At 40.2% G+C, this 22,576-nt stretch overlaps 1 long non-coding RNA gene across 1 annotated transcript; it reads right to left on the bottom strand.

The window, feature by feature from the left end:
- Positions 1-1,655: 1,655 nt before the first annotated feature.
- Positions 1,656-21,043, bottom strand: LOC145795379 (uncharacterized). The gene is made up of 5 exons (XR_014336185.1): positions 20,736-21,043; positions 19,447-19,707; positions 19,266-19,358; positions 2,625-2,703; positions 1,656-1,921 (listed from the first exon to the last, which is right to left on the bottom strand). It is a non-coding gene; the product is annotated as an uncharacterized LOC145795379 (long non-coding RNA).
- Between the last annotated feature and the right edge of the window lie 1,533 nt (positions 21,044-22,576).

Here is a 22,576-nt window from a genome sequence, read left to right as displayed (position 1 = left end):
GTATGTTTTTTAATCACACCTTTTAAGTTTTATTAAAGTGTGGTCTTTGGGAGTGTGATTAAAAGGGGTCATTTTTAATCACACTTTTTAGGGGTCATTAAAAAATGCTTTCATCACATCTTTAAAGTGTGATTAAAAATATTTAGATCACACCTTTTAAGTGTTATTAAAAATATTTAGATCATAGTTTTTAAGTGTGATTAAAAACATTTAGATCACACCTTTCAAGTGCGATTAAAAACATTTAGATCACAGTTTTTAAGTGTGATTAAAAACATTTAGATCACACCTTTCAAGTGTGATTAAAAACATTTACATCACACATTTTAAGTGTGATTAAAAACATTTAGATCACACCTTTTAAGTGTGATTAATAACACTTAGATCACATCTATTAAGTGTGATTAATAACTAATAAAACCTGTAATAAAAAAAATCGACATATTTGAAGAATAATCAATATTATTTAATACGCGCATTTCAAGAATGTAATACACACTATATACTATAATTTGAATCACAATCATGTATTGAATAGAATAACGTCATATATTTCATAAATGAAAATTAAATATGTTCAAAAGTATATACAAATGAATTAAATAAAAAATTTTAAACCATGCTTACATATATTAAAAAATGAAAAAACTTAAAAAACTAAGTTCTTGAATTCTTTAACCATATTTTGCTCTCTCCAAGAATTTCTAACCTGAAAAATGAAAACAAAAATTAATTCAGAAACCGCTAGAAGCATATGAATAAACTAACTATTTGTAGAGATTATTCTAGTCTTACAAAAGATAAAGTCCGACCGATCACACCCTTTCAAATGTCTTAAGACTTGGACAACAAGGTATCATTTCTTATATTGCTAAAGGGAGGCAAAGATGAACTGAATGATGGAAAGTGACCAGCAATCAATGAAGACAAGGTTTCCCCCGTCCTCCACAGGCAGCAATTTGCTAACAGCACACAGGGTTGTCATTTGTTAAGTTCATCAGAACCTGCCACAAGAAGCATAGTATAAGTGTTGACAATCATCACATGAATCATAACCACGTCAAACAGATTCTCAATAAAACACATTTTTAGCCACTCCATTGCAGATGCTCTCATCTTTTCTCCAACTTCTATATTTCAATATTCTATTTGACATAAGTAAAACCAATAATATAAAAAATATTTGGAACTGATGGGCAACTTATTAATGTTGTAATTTATCAGAGATATTTTGTTACAGGAAGGATCATGCTCTCTTATTCATTTTTTATTTTTCTTCCTCGAATAAACAACACATAATCAAATCCTAAAATCAATCAAGGCAAAGCACACACCCTTGGGAATCAATTCAGAACAAAGTGGCTTAATGACAGCTGTTAATGTCACCAACTACATGTAAAACGATAAAATCTGTATGCTATGTTGCCTGTTGTCTTTATGTTGAAGTTCACACCAGTCACTCTTTGTTTATCTATTGTTCTGAATCCTTTCTTTTGCATATGAAGTTTATGCTATTAGTGGTGGTGGAGGTGGTGGTGGTTAAGTTTCTATTTTCCTATATACTTGTGTTACTCATTTTACTATTGTTACTTATCAAAGAAAAAATTAATATAATAATTTTTTGCAATAATTAGGCACCTTGGTATTAAGAGGCCTTATTAACTCAAATTACTTAATACACTTTATGGGTGAATATCTAATTACACATGTTAGACACGTACAGAAAACAAGACATTGTTATGCATAGAAAAGCAAGACACAACGTACGCATAACATAAAGGAAAAATGGCAGGATGGCAATTCTTCCTGACTCATCTTTCTCGAACTTCATGAAGTTTGACGAACTGAAAAAGCATCGACATTTAGGGCCTATTTGTTCTGTACACAAATAGGCAATATGGCAAAAGTCCTCATAATTCATCTAAAAATATGAGAAACAAGACATGTTTTAGCATAATTGCAGAAGGAAAAAAAAAATTGAAAAAAAAAAAAAGAGGAGTTATAAGGCTATAACTGTATGAGGAATATAATCAGAGATGTTAACATAATAATAATAATAATAATAATAATAATAATAATAAAAGAAGAAGAAGAAGAGTTGTACCACAGCATCACTAAATACCTGTACATTAGATCAAACATGCCAAATTATAAACTTCAAAATTAATAAGCTTAAACAAGCAGTTAGCAAGAAATCTAAGAAACACAAATGCACCAGATGTGGCTATAGCAGTCTAATCCACACTCAACAACATCTACATCAGTGAATGTCTGCTAATTCAATAATGTGAAACAAATATGACATTTCTTTCGGTCAGGTTTGAATAGAAAATAAATGAAGGACAGAAGAAAGAGAAAAACTATGAAAAATCAAGAAAAAAAAAACTGGCATGAGAGAGAAAGAAAACAAAGAATTGTACTACATGGATAATTGGTACAATGTTTGCACAACAAAGTAGTGTACTTAAAATTATCAGGACATGCCAGAAATCCAGAAGAATCTAAAAAAGAAAATAAGTCAACTACCACTGCTAGTGTAGACATTCGCAAAGAAGCTAAACATATATATTAGATTCTTAGAAACATGAAAGAGAAATTATATAAAAATGATAAGGTGTACAGACCTTTCTAGCACCAGTGGCATCATCAATCACAGTGCAATTGATCTTCATTGAAACCTCTTGGCTTTCAGAATTAGAGTAACTGAAAGCAACCGCAGCAGAAGAAATATAAATTTATTTACTAATTCTAATAACGCATCGAAGGAAATCTACATATACTAAAAGATTGGCACAGACATTGCCATAGAGCAGAGTCATTAACAGTTACTTCTGCATATTTTCTTGGCAATCATTGATAGTTCCAAGGGATAGGTGTAGACGTCCCCGTGGGCCTCGCTACAGTTCGGACTCGATTTGTGTCACAGTTCTTAATCTGAACTAAAGAGTCCAAATCCGGCAAATCGTTTTGAGAAACAGATTTTTTGAAAAGAAGTGTCAAACATGGACTGCTTCGCTAGATACAGAGTCGCCACCTAAATATTTTTTTATAGGGGAATTTAGGAAACCCTGACTCGGTGCCGAAGGCCACATGTTCGTCATCACCAAAGTTGTCTTGGCTCGGGAGCTTGGGTACGATCGGGGAAGGTCAGCTATGAGCACCCCCTTTCGCCCGATCCGAAGACCGGCCTCTACTAACCATGATATCCGATTTTGAAAACGTTATGTGTTCTTATTCCGATTATTAGCCTAGAATTAATATGTTATACGCGCAGCAAACAAGTATAGACTAGATTGCCTAATTTGGAAACAAGCGTTGCATATTCGTTTGTTTTGAAAAGCGCTTTGGAATTTGCTACTCGCAAGTAGGCTAAAACACGGATTTCAACGAATTTTTCCAACTCAAACAATCCAACCTTCACCCACAGGCATTCAAACAGTTTATCTCATATAAGCACTTAGCCACATGGTAAGCATACTATCATGACAACATTCACACGCATGCAATATGCTAAAGCGAAAATACTTACATCGTACTCCGTGCCAAAACAATAAACTAGTTAGCAAACATGCATGTCCTAGTTCATGTTAAAATGACTAATGCAACACAAGCAAAATGTGATTAGGATAGGCTCGGCTAATCTACGATGACATGTGAAATACTACAACTAACACGTATTCAATTTGGAAATTGAAATACAGATGCAGTTAGAATGATGCGCCGAGCCTGGTGCATGTAAGACAAATGAATGAATGCACGCATGCATTGCATGAGGTATGCTAATTTAAACGTGCCCTAATACTAACCATCAAAGTAGGTAAATAAAAGGGAAGAAAGAAGTGGGGATTGGAAGACATACACACCACTCACACACACTTATTACAGATTTGCCCTCGCCCGGAGGGACCAAATAAATAATACAAATTAATTAACTACGCAAGCTAATTAAATATTACAAATTGCCTAATCAGTCAACAAACTAATTTAAACTAGGAAAAGCAGTAAACCGCCTCCGGAGGGGAGCCAGACGCGGCGCATGCTCGGGTCTTGCTCGAAAGTGCACGGCCATGCATAGTTCGCCTCTGTTTTCCCTGCCCTGCCTCTCTGAAGACTGCCAAAGTCTCAAGGATGCCTCTCTGGATATTGGGAATCACCACCGGCTGAGTAGAATTACCACCGGCAGTGAATTGTGGTCACCGGCACAAAATGAATCCATCGGCTGGTGATTTACTGCCGGTCGGCAATGTATACTGCCGGTCGGCAAAGAATGCCTGCAGAACCTGTAACTCACAGCAGCAGAGGATAGAACTTGCATGGCAATACAATTCAAGCAATGTATGCACCAATCATGTCCCCTATCATGTTAGTGACTCAAAAAGGCATGTGTCTCGATTCTCGGACCGCCAATCACGCATTTCCATGCATGATGGCCCAAAGAATCAAGTGTGCAACTTTCATGTCAAATGAAATGCAAACCAAACAAACGAACCAAGGCCCAATTCCTATCACCAAGTCAAGGAACAAGGCATGCATGCAAGATGCAATGCAACCTAGGCATGCAAGCTAAGGATGCAACATGGCATGGCAAGACACTTATGCAAGCATACAAGAAAACATGAGGCAATGCAAACTGATGAAAAGGTGGACTTAGACATGATTTAGGCAACTCTAAATAGGCCTAAAACAATGGCCAAAGTGACCAAAATAAAGGACCAAATACACATGCACACATGCACATGATGAAGGGCCAACACTTAGGCACAAAAGGAGGACTCTCAAGCACATTTGAAAGAGGCATAATGTGGACTAATGGCATGCAAGATAAACATTGAAAATCATGTTGAGATGGTGCCAAACCAAGCAAACAAAATAGACTAAGCATGCAATAAATGGTCCAAGCATTCAAGGCTCACCAAAGAGGCAATGGACTACACTTAGTACGACCACACATGGCAGGACTTAGGCAACCAAAAACAGAGTTTTAACACATGAAACTAAGCCCAAAAGACCAACTAGATAGCATCTAGATGGTTTGAATTTAAAGGCATGCATAAATGCTAAAACATGGAGCATGCAAGGCAAGCTTCCAAAGCTTCAAAGAGGCATCCAAGGCAAACATATGAGCATGTCAAAGGGACTGAAATAACATGTAGGGTGGTTCCAAACCACCGAAATGATGCAAGCAACACATACTACACATTCACATACTTGAAGCATACAAGCTCAAATACAAAGGAGCTATACTACGCATGCCAAGATCAACCCAAACAACTATGGACAGACCTAAAACATGGCAAAATGAGCACAAAACCTTCACAAGGCTAAGCCTAAAACATGCTAGAGCAAAAGCTAACAACCTAAGGCATATTAAGGCAATAACAAGGCATTACATGGTAGGTATGCTAAGTATGCATGGTGTACCAAAACCAACACACAACAAGGTTATATCATGGCATAATAAGCATGGAAAACAGCCAAGACATGATCAATACACACTCTAACATGATGCTCCCTCAAGAGGCCAAAAGGGGTCCCTTTCAAGGACAACAAGGAGAGGGGGTGGCCCTCCCCTTTTGGAGACTTCAAGGCACCATCTCCGCCACTGAAATCCCTCAAGATTTCAGTGGTGAAGAGGCCCAAACACCAAAGTCTCGAAACTTGCAAAAAATAGCACAAAAAGGAGCCTTACAAGGCTTAGGAGGGGTCAAACAAACCCAAACCACAACACACTCTTAATAAACAATCAAAAGGGCTAAAAAACAGAACTTTTTTATGTTATACACTAAGCACAAAAACAGCTCTAAGATAGGTAGAAAAGCAATGCAAAAATGGGGAATAAAAGGGAAGTTTCTCACCCTTGTAGATCACCTTCACAAATGATGCTCCAACAGCCCTCCTTGGCTTGAATCCGGCTCCAAAACACCAAAACCAGCCCCTTAGAACCTCAGTAGCTAAAGGAAGGTGAAACACTATGTGTTTGTGTGCAATAGTAAGACACAAACACAATTAAACACACACAAAGGTAAAAAGAGAGAGGTATAGAGATAGAATGTGTATGGATCCTAACCCTAGAACTCAAAACCCTAATATGGCTGTCTAAACTCTCTAAAGTGTCTAACCCTAAGCAAGGGAGAGAAGGGCTCCTCTTATAGAGCTTTTTTGTCTTGTAAAGCTTACAAGAGAAGCTTCTAAAGAGGGAGATCCCTCCAAATGCAAGACAGCTGTAATAAAATATCTGCAAAAGCAGATGAACAGTAGTCGGCTGCTTAAAAATGCCATTTTGGCAAAAGGGAGTGCCGACCGGCAATAAATAGTGCCGACCGGCAATATACATTGCCGATGGCAGCAAAAACCAGCCGGTGGCCTCTAGCTATGGCCGGTGGTGTGTGGGGATGCCTCACAAGGCATTCCCTGCCCCTCCAAGGCAAAAATGCAAGTGTTTGGTGCAAAACCAGACACTGAACAGTCAAGTTCGGGGATCCTGAGGCAAGGCGCTTAGCCGAGACCTCCGGGAACTCCAAACGAACACAAACATGGATAATCACCAAATGTTCCAACGGTGACGTCCAAGTCTTGAGGACGGTCAAAAATGGGGTGTCTACAGTTGCCCCTCTTTGACAGAACTTGAAAGTCATAAGAATGACGGGAGTGAATGTCAAAACCCAGAGACGACCTATTTTTGACAAGGCCGAAGACTTGGACAAACAAACAAAATACAAATGAATGAATGGTTGTGCCCGCAGGCTGCCTACGTATCCCTTTGCAAGGAATCAAACCAGCGTAGTTCAAGGGCAGGATGCAAATGATATGAAAGAAGACTTTGACAATTGGACTTATACGCTACGCGAAGCCGGTTTGTATTCAAAACAATGCAATGTACTAACAAGTACAAGTGAGGTGCGCAAGATAGCGCGATAGGATGCCTGCAAAATGCAAGTAAGGTGCACAAAACAGTGCGATGCGCAAGAAAGCGCGAGTGATTTGAAATGCACAAGACAGTGCGAGTGATTTGAAATGCACAAGAAAGTGCGATTGAGGTGCATAAAATAGCGCGAAATGTAAACTGCACAAAACAGTGCGATGCGCAAAATAGCACAAATGTAAACTGCACAAAACAGTGCAATGCGCAAAATAGCGCGAATGATAAACTGCACAAAACAGTGCGATTGAGGTGCGCAAAATAGCGCGAATGTAGCTGCACAAAACAGTGCGATACGCAAAATAGCGCGAGTGATTAAACTGCACAAAATAGTGCGATACGCTAAACAGCGCGAGTGATTTTGAAATGCACAAGACAGTGCGATACGCTACACAGCGCGATTGATTTGAAATGCACTGAACAGTGCTATACGCTACACAGTGCGATACGCTAAACAGCGCGATTGAAATGCACTAAACAGTGCGATACGCTAAACAGCGCGAGTGATTTGAAATGCACTGAACAGTGCGATATGCTAAACAGCGCGATTGATTTGAAATGCACTGAACAGTGCGATACGCTAAACAGCGCGATTGATATGCAATGCACAAAATAGTGCGAGTGAGATACAACCACAAGATGCACAAGACAGTGCTAGTGAGATACAAAGTGTAAGTGCACAAGATAGTGCGAGTGAATGCATGTTCTATGCAAATGAGGTGCATTTTCTATGCAAATATGGAAGAGTGCATTTTCTATGCAAAAGATACGAGCATTTTCTATGCAAGAAACAGGAGCATATTTTATGCAATATTGAAAGCAAATTCTATGCAGAATCGAAAGCAAGCATATTCTATGCATGAATCATAACATTGCGCGGCATGCATGTAACAGAAGTGTATATGAAAGTGCACATTCTATGCAATGGAAGGGCATCAAACATGTACTCTGGTGCCTCCGATTTACCTTTCGGAGGACTTTGTAACACACTCAGCTCAAAAAGGCCACACCCTGTTTATGTTGGCAAGAGATAACATCTGCTGCTGCTTTAATTGCCATTCTGACTTGAAGCAGGCTTACACTTAGGGTCGAGATACACTCATACTCCAGAGAAATGGCGAGGTCTGGGAGGTGCACCTGAAATGCAGTCTCGGATCTTGCCAAACCTGGAACACCCTAAGATGCTCCAAATTTTCTTTTTTTCTTTTGCTTTGCAGTCTGGAACCTACATAGCTTCAGATAGGTCCTTGTTCTACTGTTCACACTTATCGGGGGTGGACCCTGCAGCCTTATGAAAGAACAAATACTATTTTGCACAAATGTGGAGAATGGCACAGTACTCTGAGCACAAGATGATTTTTGAAATTGAAATGAGAAAAGGGTTCTCAACCGGGTATTAAACCTACAATTGACCACAGCCAAAACAACTCAACAATGGGAAACAAAGGTAGAACGACCTAAACACAACTCAACAAAGGAAAAACAAGGTAAAATGACCTAAACACATTTGTTGACACTCAAATGACTTAAAACAAGAAACGAGACAAACAAAACGCACAAACACAACACTCAGCTGTGTTACAAAGGCGAGAGGCCTCTCGATGCACGAGGAGCCAGTTTCTCCGGGTATTGTTTCCCACCCTTTCTCATTTGTGATTCTCACATCACTCGGCCCTCAGGCTCTATTTTTCTGAAAAAGCCCTTTTCTCACTTTTTTTTTTCTCAACGCACATCTCTCTATTCTTCAATCTCTCACTTTTTTTATCCCTCCCCTGGGTGGTTGATGGACAAACAGAAAGTTGCGGGCTCCTGCCCCTAGCATTCCGTTAGATTCTTCTTCTTGTTCACAACAGTGAGTTTCTACCAGAGAGGGGCTGTGCTACAACTGGACGGGTAGCAGATCTGCAGCTGACATCGGTTGACGATGTTCTGCTGGGGAGTTTGGACGTGATCAAATCTGTCCAGATAAAGGAGTGGAATATCCTAATCCATTCCAATTTGTGCTTCGCACTTGGTTTGATACCTCGTTGCTTGGAGGATGTGAGAGTTTTCTGCCCTTTTGCGGTCAGCTTCAGTGGTGCCCTTTTCTGGCAGGTAGAGTGCCCTTTCTGGCAGATGCATTGACAACGGGAGAAAAACAAGAAGCCTGACTCAATTGTGCCCCTAGTTCATTATTTTGTTTTAGTTTTCTCCTAAAAAAAAATTTTGACCAAAATGAGAGTTAGATTAACATGCTTGTTCAATTTTCTGATTTAAAATCATGCAAGTCAGGCTATGAGCACTGAAAATTTTCTCTTTTTGGGTCCAAGAAATGGTCCAGTTTTGGAAAAGATGGAATAATTTTCGAGAGATCAGTCAACCTCAATAAAAATTCTCAAAAATTATTTTTGCAAACGGCCAATGCTCAACAAGCACGGAACCTACTCTTGAGATGCGCAACTTCAGATCCGAAGGAAAATTGCCCCTTGCTTGAAAAGAGCTGCGCGGCAACGGAAAGTTGCCCCTTGTTTGAATGGCACCGCGGCACATTGTATGGCAACGGAAAGTTGCCCCTTATTTGGATAGCATCTCAGCGCATTGCAATCATTCCTCAGAGTAACGATGACAACCGAACTCTCGGATATAGAGAAGGCAAAGATGATCAAAAACATTACATGGACACAGTTGATTTTGAAGTGTTTTACGGCTGGACTTCGGAATGAAGTTGCCTACGTATCCCAAAGATGAGAATCAAGCCTTACGTAGTTCGGGGTTAAGGTACACTCGGGTATTTAACCTCTCCTTTTGCGCTCTAACTTTTGCCAAGGCCGCCCTTCTGGGTTTTCAACCTTGCGAGCTCTGTTTTTCTTTTCTTTTCAATTCTTTTCATTTTTTTTTTTCATCTTTTCTTTTCTTTCTTTTTTTTCTTTTCTTTTTTGTTCTTCTTTTCTTCATTTCTTTTTTGTTCTTTGCATTTTTCTTCTTCTTCTTTTTTTGTTCTTTTCCTTTTTTCCTTGCTCTAACTTTTGCCTGGGTCGCCCTTCCGGGTTTTCGACCCAGCGAGCCTCCCAAGGGTAAAAGTGTAGCTTTGTCCATATCAAATGGTTTTGAGATCTCGAATTCGTCTGAATCCAGGAGAGTGACTGTTGTTCGCTGACAATGCAGGAGTCCATCCCATGGGGGCCGAATTTGCCCCTAGTGTTGTGGATAGGAACTCAGTAGTTCTTCAGCAATACTTTTTTCTTTCTTCTCTTCTGGGGTTTGGCATTCTTGCCAGTCTTCATTGATTTGCAGGACGACCAATCTTCGGCTCTTCGAGCACATCTAGCATTTTTGCCCCTAGTTCCAGGGATATTTCTGATCTAGCTTTGCAAGCTTCTTTTTGGCGACATCTGATCCCCTTGATCTGACTTTTCTTGCCCTTAGTTTGAGGGCTGCTTTAAATATGGCCACACAGGCCTCCTTTGATGGTTGACCATTGACCATTCTGAATTTAAGTCGAAGGTTTGAAAATGAGGGGTCAAGTCTCGAGGCTGAGAGCGATCCTAGGCTGCACAATCTCAAGAGCGGTTCCACACAGGTCTTCGCAGGATCGCGCAAAACATTTTTTTTTGAAATCTTTTAAGAAAGCGACTAGTCGCTCGCGCTGAAGACAGTGTGAAACCAATCTGGATCAAGCCAGGATCCTTCTCAGTACTCACATTAACAAGCATGATCTCGATCATTAAAGGCTTAGCATGCCTCTCTTTCTCTCAAATGATCAATTTTTGCAAAACCCAAGGAATTCCTTCCTCTTCGTTTTCACCGCAGTGTTCAAAACGTTTTGAAAAACTTAGGTCAATGCAATGATTTTGGGGTGCAGAAGAGTAGGCAAAAAGTACTACCATTTCATTCAAACTTTCTGGCAACACTGGCACAAGGCAGAAGCAAGCACAAAAGCATGAAAAACCACTGCTGTTTCATTCATAACTGTTGATGTAACTGGCTACATGGCAGAAACAGACTCAAAAGAAAGCGAAAAGACAGACACAAAACAAAATAGTGATGCCCGAGGTAACATCCTCGGAATCACCTGACTCTAACAAAACAGGACTGACTCGATACAACAAGACAGACCCGAAACAAAAAGACTGACTCAAAACAAAGAGACAGACACAAAACAACACAACAAAAACTGACCTAAGTACCCAAGTCAGAAACTAGCATTCACAAATGCTCAAAACAGTGTGTGCCACATGCCACATTTGGAGTAAATCGAGCGCCACCCGCAGCTAGTTCATCCCCCGATCACATATTCACATTATCCCCCAAGTTCACTGATCCAATGCTGATAGACTTTGCTGAGTTGGTGCGACGATGACCTTATTGTCAATCAGATCTTGTATTTCATGGCGAAGATGGAAACAACCATCAGTGACTTGGCCAACTTGCTGATGAAAGGCACAGTACTTGGTCGGATCATGGGAGGAAGGAAGTCTATCTGGCAGTGGTCATGGCTCCAGGGGTTTCAGATCCCCCTCTCTAATCAGGACCCTCAAGGCCACTGATAAAGACATGTACAGTGGTGCGAACACCCTCTGGCCTCGAGGTGGGTGTTTTGAGGTTTGTGGAGTTTTGCTGGATGCACCAGCAAAGGTATTGGTAAGCGCTGTCTGGGTTTGCTGATCTCTTTCGAGCAAGGGTTTAGAGCTGAAAGGAACATTCCTGGTACAGCGGCCCTTCTCCCGGCTTGCCTCTTGATTCAGACTGCTCTCATTCTGAGTGGCGAAAGTGTCATCTACAATTTTTGCAACAACTGCGAGTACTTGCTGTTTGTTCAGCCCTTCGACTTTCAAAGCCTCAATATCCCATTGAAGGTGTTCATGGGGACCAATGCCTGCCCCTACCTTGTTCTTACCACTTGCCTTCACTTTGCCAAGGGATTGGCCTTCTTCAAATGCAACCCGTCCCAAGGTTGCGGAGCCTTTAGATATGAATTCCCTGGTACGTGATGTGGTCGATGATGGGGCCAAAACCCCAAAGGCCAGATCTGCCACAGTTCTCTGAAGGTCTTCAATCATTTTCATCAGCTCAGAAGTAGTGGGTTCGTGGGTTTGAGATGATTGGGGTTCAGATGCACCCATCATACATAAGTCCAGGCTCTCTGGGATAGACACATTAGGCCTGGGTAGATGGACTGGGGTGATGTACATGCTGGGGTCGTAAGGGACGGCCAGTGTGTGGATCAGATTGAGATGTGGATGATGTACTTGGTCATTAGGATCTGAAGGTGGAGCTATCGTCTGGTTGTCGATGAGATTTTGGACCTCATGACGAAGGCGGTAGCAACGGTCGGTGCCATGACCGCGCTGCTGATGGTACATACAGTACTTAGAGGGATTATGTCTGGCTGGAAGTGGGTCAGGCAGAGGTTGAGGATCGAGGGGTTTGAGATGCCCTCTGTCCATCAAGGCTTTTAGTGCGCTAGTCAAGCTCATATAGAGGGGAGTGAAAGTTCTGCCCTGAGCTCGGGCTGGGCCGGCGGTTTGTAGGCTTGGATTGGCAAAAGGGTCGGCTGTGGCGACTGTATTGATTTCGGTGGGTTTGGGGATAGTGCTACTACCAGCATTGGTACTCCTTGAAATCACCCTCCTTGTCGGTTCACTTGTTCTGGGGATGATCCCACTGTTGAACGCATTCTCGACCTGAACCCGCAGTTCATGCAAACTTTTGAAAGTGAATAGTGGAGCGACTATCAACTTTTGCAACATATCGTGCTCGAGGTTTCGCACCATCATCTGCACTTGATCCCTCTCGGAAGGCTGATCTGTCATCTGTGCTGCCTTTGCTCTCCATCTTTCAACAAATTCCACAAAAGGCTCTGTTGGGTTCTGGCAGGTTGTTTCAAGCTCTTGCATGGTCATTTCAACTTGGGTATTGTAGGAATACTGATCAACAAAGGCCTCAGCCAATTCTTCCCAGTCTTGCTTCACTTTGTGCTCCAACTTAGTGTACCAAGTGGCTGCTACACCCGATAGGGTTCTTCCATACAAAGAGAGTTTCTGTGGCTTAGTCAGTCCCATCGGCTTTAAGACATCCAAGAAAAGTCGGATATGTACCATTGGATCTCCAGACCCGTCGAAACGGTCAATATATGGCCTTTTGAATCTGTCTGGGAGCCGTACGGCAGCCTCGGTGTGCCCATCCTCAATGTCGGGAATGGAGTTAAGGCCCTGTGCCTTTTTGAATTGCTTCTCAAGGTTCGCAATCTTCACTACAGTCGGATTGAGCTCATTAACATCAAGGGAATAAAGCCTCTCATTAGGCTGCACCAGGGGTCTGAGCACCTGAGCTTGAGTCAACCTTTCTCGAGGATTCGAACACTGCAAATCTTCAACTAGCGGAAGTGGGTCAAAGTTTGGCTGGGGTCCCAAAGCTGGATGTGAGGCAGATGCCCCAGATGGATGCTGCATTTCAATACTGGTCTCAGCTTGCATGGTAGTTCCCTGATTTAACGCTGCTATCACAGCCACAAATTCTTCTGAACCCTAGGCCATCATGGTCTGCTGAGTCTAAACAAAGGTGATGTGACTGGCGACTGACGGATCAGATGAACCGGTGAGCCCTGACTGGCCTTTCTTTGCCTTGCCTCAGCGAAAGAACACTGGTTGCCCTTGAATTGAATTTCTGACCTAACAAAGTCTATCAACACTAGTCCAATGTACCCCGGCGATATCGGAGCCTTCTGAACCTATAGTTCCAGGACTACCTTGCAAAAGAGAAAACAGACAGCATCTCAGTTCAATTTCACTGGAACGGATAGCAGAACGACTGCACTCAATACTGATAACTGTTTCCCAAATATCTGTCCCAAAATTGATACCCTCGGGTAAAACTGATTCCCCAAATACTGATGCTGATGCCCACAAGCCTGATACTCAAACTTACAAACTGATACATGCATTCCCTGTAGAGGCATACTCTAAAGCACATAGCAGATAAGTGAGAGCCAAAACACCCCTATGTTGGGGTAGGGTTTCCCTGTCCTATTTTGTCAGGAACTAGGGTTTCACTACGCACGCAGCGGTTTCAAACAACCTATAATCGGGTAAGCAACCTGTCCTAGCTTGGAATGGTCACTATGGATTCCGAATATGCACTAGGTCGAATGGTCAAAAGGGTGGCCCGGTAAAAATCGAGGTTTGTGTTCCCACACTGTCAGAGCCCATAACCGGTTAGCCTTATGGTCATGTCTTGACAAGACAAGCCTCCGGCAAACCGTTCAGGAATGGCAGATGGCAAACACGGTGTCCTAGGCGCACCAATGCACACGCAATGCAAAGAGACACATAAATGAAATCAAAACAGGATATCATGAGTTCGAGTCAAGCTCTCTAAAATCCCCAGCAGAGTCGCCAGAAACTGTAGACGTCCCCGTGGGCCTCGCTACAGTTCGGACTCGATTTGTGTCACGGTTCTTAATCTGAACCAAAGAGTCCAAATCCGGCAAATCGTTTTGAGAAACAGATTTTTTGAAAAGAAGTGCCAAACATGGACTGCTTCGCCAGATACAGAGTCGCCACCTAAATATTTTTTTATAGGGGAATTTAGGAAACCCTGACTCGGTGCCGAAGGCCACATGTCCGTCATCACCAAAGTTGTCTTGGCTCGGGAGCTTGGGTACGATCGGGGAAGGTCAGCTATGAGCACCCCCTTTGACCCGGTCCGAAGACCGGCCTCTACTAACCATGATATCCGATTTTGAAAACGTTATGTGTTCTTATTCCGGTTGTTAGCCTAGAATTAATATGTTATGCGCGCAGCAAACAAGTATAGACTAGATTGCCTAATTTGGAAACAAGCGTTGCATATCCGTTTGTTTTGAAAAGCGCTTTGGAATTTGCTACTCGCAAGTAGGCTAAAACACGGATTTCAACGAGTTTTTCCAACTCAAACAATCCAACCTTCACCCACAGGCATTCAAACGGTTGATCTCATATAAGCACTTAGCCACATGGTAAGCATACTATCATGACAACATTCACACGCATGCAATATGCTAAAGCGAAAATACTTACATCGTACTCCGTGCCAAAACAATAAACTAGTTAGCAAACATGCATGTCCTAGTTCATGTTAAAATGACTAATCCAACACAAGCAAAATGTGATTAGGATAGGCTCGGCTAATCTACGATGACATGTGAAATACTACAACTAACACGTATTCAATTTGGAAATTGAAATACAGATGCAGTTAGAATGATGCGCCGAGCCCAGTGCATGTAAGACAAATGAATGAATGCACGCATGCATTGCATGAGGTATGCTAATTTAAACGTGCCCTAATACTAACCATCAAAGCAGGTAAATAAAAGGGAAGAAAGAAGTGGGGATTGGAAGACATACACACCACTCACACACACTTATTACAGATTTGCCCTCGCCCGGAGGGACCAAATAAATAATACAAATTAATTAACTACGCAAGCTAATTAAATATTACAAATTGCCTAATCAGTCAACAAACTAATTTAAACTAGGAAAAGCAGTAAACCGCCTCCGGAGGGGAGCCAGACGCGGCGCATGCTCGGGTCCTGCTCGAAAGTGCACGGCCATGCATAGTTCGCCTCTGTTTTCCCTGCCCTGCCTCTCTGAAGACTGCCAAAGTCTCAAGGATGCCTCTCTGGATATTGGGAATCACCACCGGCTGAGTAGAATTACCACCGGCAGTGAATTGTGGTCACCGGCACAAAATGAATCCATCGGCTGGTGATTTACTGCCGGTCGGCAATGTATACTGCCGGTCGGCAAAGAATGCCTGCAGAACCTGTAACTCACAGCAGCAGAGGACAGAACTTGCATGGCAATACAATTCAAGCAATGTATGCACCAATCATGTCCCCTATCATGTTAGTGACTCAAAAAGGCATGTGTCTCGATTCTCGGACCGCCAATCACGCATTTCCATGCATGATGGCCCAAAGAATCAAGTGTGCAACTTTCATGTCAAATGAAATGCAAACCAAACAAACGAACCAAGGCCCAATTCCTATCACCAAGTCAAGGAACAAGGCATGCATGCAAGATGCAATGCAACCTAGGCATGCAAGCTAAGGATGCAACATGGCATGGCAAGACACTTATGCAAGCATACAAGAAAACATGAGGCAATGCAAACTGATGAAAAGGTGGACTTAGACATGATTTAGGCAACTCTAAATAGGCCTAAAACAATGGCCAAAGTGACCAAAATAAAGGACCAAATACACATGCACACATGCACATGATGAAGGGCCAACACTTAGGCACAAAAGGAGGACTCTCAAGCACATTTGAAAGAGGCATAATGTGGACTAATGGCATGCAAGATAAACATTGAAAATCATGTTGAGATGGTGCCAAACCAAGCAAACAAAATAGACTAAGCATGCAATAAATGGTCCAAGCATTCAAGGCTCACCAAAGAGGCAATGGACTACACTTAGTACGACCACACATGGCAGGACTTAGGCAACCAAAAACAGAGTTTTAACACATGAAACTAAGCCCAAAAGACCAACTAGATAGCATCTAGATGGTTTGAATTTAAAGGCATGCATAAATGCTAAAACATGGAGCATGCAAGGCAAGCTTCCAAAGCTTCAAAGAGGCATCCAAGGCAAACATATGAGCATGTCAAAGGGACTGAAATAACATGTAGGGTGGTTCCAAACCACCGAAATGATGCAAGCAACACATACTACACATTCACATACTTGAAGCATACAAGCTCAAATACAAAGGAGCTATACTACGCATGCCAAGATCAACCCAAACAACTATGGACAGACCTAAAACATGGCAAAATGAGCACAAAACCTTCACAAGGCTAAGCCTAAAACATGCTAGAGCAAAAGCTAACAACCTAAGGCATATTAAGGCAATAACAAGGCATTACATGGTAGGTATGCTAAGTATGCATGGTGTACCAAAACCAACACACAACAAGGTTATATCATGGCATAATAAGCATGGAAAACAGCCAAGACATGATCAATACACACTCTAACATGATGCTCCCTCAAGAGGCCAAAAGGGGTCCCTTTCAAGGACAAGGAGAGGGGGTGGCCCTCCCCTTTTGGAGACTTCAAGGCACCATCTCCGCCACTGAAATCCCTCAAGATTTCAGTGGTGAAGAGGCCCAAACACCAAAGTCTCGAAACTTGCAAAAAATAGCACAAAAAGGAGCCTTACAAGGCTTAGGAGGGGTCAAACAAACCCAAACCACAACACACTCTTAATAAACAATCAAAAGGGCTAAAAAACAGAACTTTTTTATGTTATACACTAAGCACAAAAACAGCTCTAAGATAGGTAGAAAAGCAATGCAAAAATGGGGAATAAAAGGGAAGTTTCTCACCCTTGTAGATCACCTTCACAAATGATGCTCCAACAGCCCTCCTTGGCTTGAATCCGGCTCCAAAACACCAAAACCAGCCCCTTAGAACCTCAGTAGCTAAAGGAAGGTGAAACACTATGTGTTTGTGTGCAATAGTAAGACACAAACACAATTAAACACACACAAAGGTAAAAAGAGAGAGGTATAGAGATAGAATGTGTATGGATCCTAACCCTAGAACTCAAAACCCTAATATGGCTGTCTAAACTCTCTAAAGTGTCTAACCCTAAGCAAGGGAGAGAAGGGCTCCTCTTATAGAGCTTTTTTGTCTTGTAAAGCTTACAAGAGAAGCTTCTAAAGAGGGAGATCCCTCCAAATGCAAGACAGCTGTAATAAAATATCTGCAAAAGCAGATGAACAGTAGTCGGCTGCTTAAAAATGCCATTTTGGCAAAAGGGAGTGCCGACCGGCAATAAATAGTGCCGACCGGCAATATACATTGCCGATGGCAGCAAAAACCAGCCGGTGGCCTCTAGCTATGGCCGGTGGTGTGTGGGGATGCCTCACAAGGCATTCCCTGCCCCTCCAAGGCAAAAATGCAAGTGTTTGGTGCAAAACCAGACACTGAACAGTCAAGTTCGGGGATCCTGAGGCAAGGCGCTTAGCCGAGACCTCCGGGAACTCCAAACGAACACAAACATGGATAATCACCAAATGTTCCAACGGTGACGTCCAAGTCTTGAGGACGGTCAAAAATGGGGTGTCTACAGTTGCCCCTCTTTGACAGAACTTGAAAGTCATAAGAATGACGGGAGTGAATGTCAAAACCCAGAGACGACCTATTTTTGACAAGGCCGAAGACTTGGACAAACAAACAAAATACAAATGAATGAATGGTTGTGCCCGCAGGCTGCCTACGTATCCCTTTGCAAGGAATCAAACCAGCGTAGTTCAAGGGCAGGATGCAAATGATATGAAAGAAGACTTTGACAATTGGACTTATACGCTACGCGAAGCCGGTTTGTATTCAAAACAATGCAATGTACTAACAAGTACAAGTGAGGTGCGCAAGATAGCGCGATAGGATGCCTGCAAAATGCAAGTAAGGTGCACAAAACAGTGCGATGCGCAAGAAAGCGCGAGTGATTTGAAATGCACAAGACAGTGCGAGTGATTTGAAATGCACAAGAAAGTGCGATTGAGGTGCATAAAATAGCGCGAAATGTAAACTGCACAAAACAGTGCGATGCGCAAAATAGCACAAATGTAAACTGCACAAAACAGTGCAATGCGCAAAATAGCGCGAATGATAAACTGCACAAAACAGTGCGATTGAGGTGCGCAAAATAGCGCGAATGTAGCTGCACAAAACAGTGCGATACGCAAAATAGCGCGAGTGATTAAACTGCACAAAATAGTGCGATACGCTAAACAGCGCGAGTGATTTTGAAATGCACAAGACAGTGCGATACGCTACACAGCGCGATTGATTTGAAATGCACTGAACAGTGCTATACGCTACACAGTGCGATACGCTAAACAGCGCGATTGAAATGCACTAAACAGTGCGATACGCTAAACAGCGCGAGTGATTTGAAATGCACTGAACAGTGCGATATGCTAAACAGCGCGATTGATTTGAAATGCACTGAACAGTGCGATACGCTAAACAGCGCGATTGATATGCAATGCACAAAATAGTGCGAGTGAGATACAACCACAAGATGCACAAGACAGTGCTAGTGAGATACAAAGTGTAAGTGCACAAGATAGTGCGAGTGAATGCATGTTCTATGCAAATGAGGTGCATTTTCTATGCAAATATGGAAGAGTGCATTTTCTATGCAAAAGATACGAGCATTTTCTATGCAAGAAACAGGAGCATATTTTATGCAATATTGAAAGCAAATTCTATGCAGGATACAACCAAATGTTCCAACGGTGACGTCCAAGTCTTGAGGACGGTCAAAAATGGGGTGTCTACAATAGGCTATTCTTAAAATCTTACATGCATATTCCTCAATCATTGAACCTTCCACTTCTTTACAAACACAGAACAACAGTGTCCTTAGGTATTTCTTCTGCAATGCATCATAAACACCTACAAAAATTAAGAAACACAAACAGATTAAGAAGAGTGTAAGAACATTTGAGTGTACAAAAGTATCATATCAGCAAAATCTACATGCCTTTCTCCATCCAATCAATTAGTCTTCAAAACTTTACATCCATTGGTGTAAGCTTCTTGATCTTCATCTCTGTTCATAATTTCATGATTGTTCAAATATATTCACCAATGAGAACTTAAATTTCATAGAAAACTTGAAGTAAATCTGATGATGACAAACTCACCTTAAGGAAATAACAGACTTATCATTGAAATATTTCTCAAGAAAAAGGCCTCTTATGTAACTAATGTTAAAAATGGCAATGCGCAGCAGATTCCCTGTCTGTTTCAGACAAAACCATTAAACATGAGATCAACACTGAATAAATTAACATCAATAAAGTTTTCGAACATCCATTTTTGAAACATTAATGTCAACATAAAGACTGAACATTTTTATATAATTTTATGTTTGGGAGGCCATAAATAATTTTTTTAATATATTTTGATATTTATTTTTATTAAATTAGTTTCTACTTTTTCAAAAAAAAAAATTGAATTTTTTTTCTGAAAAAAAGAAAGAAAACAAGCATGGTCGTGTTTATGGATAGATTAGGTGAAATGTTTACCAAGGCATATGAGGGTATAAAAGTCATTTGACATTTTAACTAAATAGTTTTGACTTGTGTTGATTTCAAGGAACAAGGGGGGTGATAGTGTGATTTCAAACAAATAGAGGGGGTGTCGTTATAATTTACCCGAAAGATTGCTATGAAGGATAGTCATACACATGGATCATACTTTATCACTTTTTTAAGGAAGATATCGTAAGTATATCTACTGTGACGTCATACCATACTAAATATTTGATTCAGAAAGAACACACAGCAACAATGAAGAACAAGTTCCATCTCAGCACATTGGACAATCGAGGTTCCAATTCATATACATAATATTGGTGCAAAATCTGAACCATACACTCAGATAATAATGCACAATGTAATATAAGTTTCAATGTATAAAGTTCATTAGAACAGAATGATGATGTGCTCCATACTTCTATTCTATACACCTGTCTGTGTTACCATTCTCCCAAAAAAATAATTCATATGCACTACATATCCTTTCAGCTTTGCATCAAATTATATGAGAATTACCAAGGAATAGTTGTCAAATTGTATATGAATCGTGTATTATATCTTGCTCTTTTTTATGTTTAATTCAGAAAATGTCACATTGAAAAAAAAAATTACAACATTACACCAAAATCAAAAGTAGTGGACACAATAGAAGTATGTCTAAAGCTAACTTACAAACTAAAGTCCAAAATGACACTTGCACCAGTAAAAGTAGCTAACAACAATTACTTACATGAGAGACCAGTAGTAGCACCAAGAATAAGAGATGAAAAACAAAGATAAGTAATAGAGGCAATGTGTACAAAGGCCAGATTGATTGTTGCGGGCAGCAGCAGGGAGAAGAACTGAGCAAAAGAAAAGAAGATGATGTTGGAGACAATAATCAGAATCCAGAGTATGTTCAGTAATCACCACTGGATTTAATAAGCATGCTATCAACTTCACAACAATATAAATGCCTAATATCTAGAAGGTGTTAGAAAGTAACCGCATGCACATCTTCGTCCTTTAAAATGCACATCCATGATAATGGAATCATACAATAGTGTAAGATTGGTCTCCCTTCAATCTCCTTCAACAATTTGTTTACAGAAACAAATTGTTTAAAATGATTATTTTTTTAAAAACAGAAATTGTTTCACCAATTTTGAACAGAAATTTCAACATAAATTAAGCTATAAATCAACAAATATGAAGCAATTAACAGAAGCAATCAAGAAATTTTTTTAAAAAAAATTAAGCAATTTAAACAAATCTCAAGCAACCTAAAGCAAATAAATATGAAGAAAATTGAAGGGAATAAATACTTGGGAAAGGATGGAAAGAGAGAGAGTTAACTATTTGTGAAAACTGAATGGTTCATTGGTTACAAAGAGTGCAGTGCACGTGGTTAAGGTCAACTAGCATGTCAAAAGTTCATGGGGTTGTGGAAGGAATTGAAGAACTTACAGTGAATGAGAAAACATAAACTAGAGAGAGAGAGAAGCAGCAATGGTGAGAGGAGAAGTAGCGCTGGAAAGGCCAACAGCGGCGACTAGCAAAAGCAGCGGCGGCGCCGATCAGCAAGGAAAGGAGGAGGAGCAAGAGAGGAGATGGAGAGGCGCGTTGATCAGTGGCCATCGGCGGCAGAGGCGAGATGGAGAGCCACAAGAAACCCTAGAAAGAAATTGCCCAGCTCTTTCTCTCTCTACCAAAGCAATTTCATGAGCTTATATACAATATGGGAATAATTATTTAATATAAAAATTAAATTGAAAAATTATATATAACCATACCTGAAACTATGATGAAAATAAATATATATAATCACACTTATTTAAAATGTATGATTAAAAAAAATATTATCTCACTCATTAAATTAAGTGTGATTAAAAAATCATTTTAATTTTTTTAATCACATTTCTAATAAAAGTGAGATATTTTAATTCTTTTTATGTGATCTTTAATCACATATTAATTAGAAGGTGTGATTAAAAAATATAAATACAATCACACTTAATTGAAAAGTGACATAAAAAATAAATAGTATCACACTTAATCAAATCAAGTGTGATTAAAATATCAATCTAATTTTTTTTATCACATTTCTAATAAAAGTGAGATATTTTCATTTGTTAAAGTGTGATCTAATCACACTCATTTAAAAAGTGTGATTAAAAAGTAGTAGTGTATATATAATCACATTTTAATTAGAATGTGTGATTAAAAAATATATAAATAATCACACTTTAATTAGAATGTGTGATTAAAATATATATAAATAATCACACTTATTTAAAAAGTGTGATTAAAAAGTAATAGTGTATATATAATCACACTTCAATTAGAATGTGTGATTAAAGATATATATATATATATATATATAAATAATCACACTTTAATTAGAATGTGTGATTAAAATATATATATATATATACAATCACACTCATTTAAAAAGTGTGATTAAAAAGTAGTAGGGTATATATAATCTCACTTTAATTAGAATGTGTGATTAAAAAATATATAAATAATCACACTTTAATTAGAATGTGTGATTACAATATATATAAATAATCACACTTTAATTAGAATGTG

This window comes from Camellia sinensis, chromosome 7 (genome assembly GCF_055761805.1).
Source record: "Camellia sinensis isolate YWXY chromosome 7, ASM5576180v1, whole genome shotgun sequence".
Lineage (NCBI taxonomy): Eukaryota > Viridiplantae > Streptophyta > Magnoliopsida > Ericales > Theaceae > Camellia > Camellia sinensis.
This window is presented reverse-complemented; position numbering and strand designations above follow the sequence as displayed.